Here is a 907-nt window from a genome sequence, read left to right on the forward strand (position 1 = left end):
TATTATTAAAAAAAAATAAAAAATTATATTCATGTTGAAATGACTAAGGAAAACTAAAAATTTTTTAATATATGGTAAATATTAGGTGTAGTAAAAAGAAATCCATTATTTTTCCATTTAATTTCATGCAAAAATAATGGATTTCTTTTTATTACACCTAATATATATGTTTTTGTACGCTTAAATATCTAAATGTATCTAATATTGTCTATTAGTATTATATTGATTTCTTTCGCCGCATTACTATATTTTTTGAAGTGCTTTATTACTTTAATGAATTAATATATCTTAATTTTTTAAATATTAAATAGTTTTTAAAATAATTTTTAATATTGTAATCATAAGAAAATTTATAGTTTAGAGAATTATTTGCTCAACAGATGTAGCTTTCTAGCAAAATTTTGATTGCAGATTTGCAGAAACAGTGAATGTAAAATTACGAAAATTTACAAAAATAATCGGATTTCAGTTTTTATCAAGTATAATGATAATGTATTCAAATTTGTATCAAGTTGCTAAAGAAACATTGAATTCAGATCATATTTCATTAATTATGTTTACATATTTCATATTAATGGAGATACTCATTTATTGCTGGTTTAGAAATGAAGTTAAATTAAAGATATATCTAATGAAATTGAATATTAGAATGCGCAAATATGATACTTCATATGTATATTGATTTTTTTGCATAATCTTGAATTAATAATAGTACTTTTTCAAATGGATTGGCTAATCCTGGATAACAGTGTCAAAAAGAGTTTATTATTGATTATGAAGCATGCAATGACACTCATTGAAATTTCACGAGTATATATTTTGATAATGAACTTGGATTCTTTTGGTAATGGTCAGTACAAAAATATTTAATGTATAAAATTTTAAAACAATTTAAGTAATATATATA

The sequence above is a fragment of the Atta colombica genome, unplaced genomic scaffold (assembly GCF_001594045.1).
Source record: "Atta colombica isolate Treedump-2 unplaced genomic scaffold, Acol1.0 scaffold277, whole genome shotgun sequence".
Classification (NCBI taxonomy): domain Eukaryota; kingdom Metazoa; phylum Arthropoda; class Insecta; order Hymenoptera; family Formicidae; genus Atta; species Atta colombica.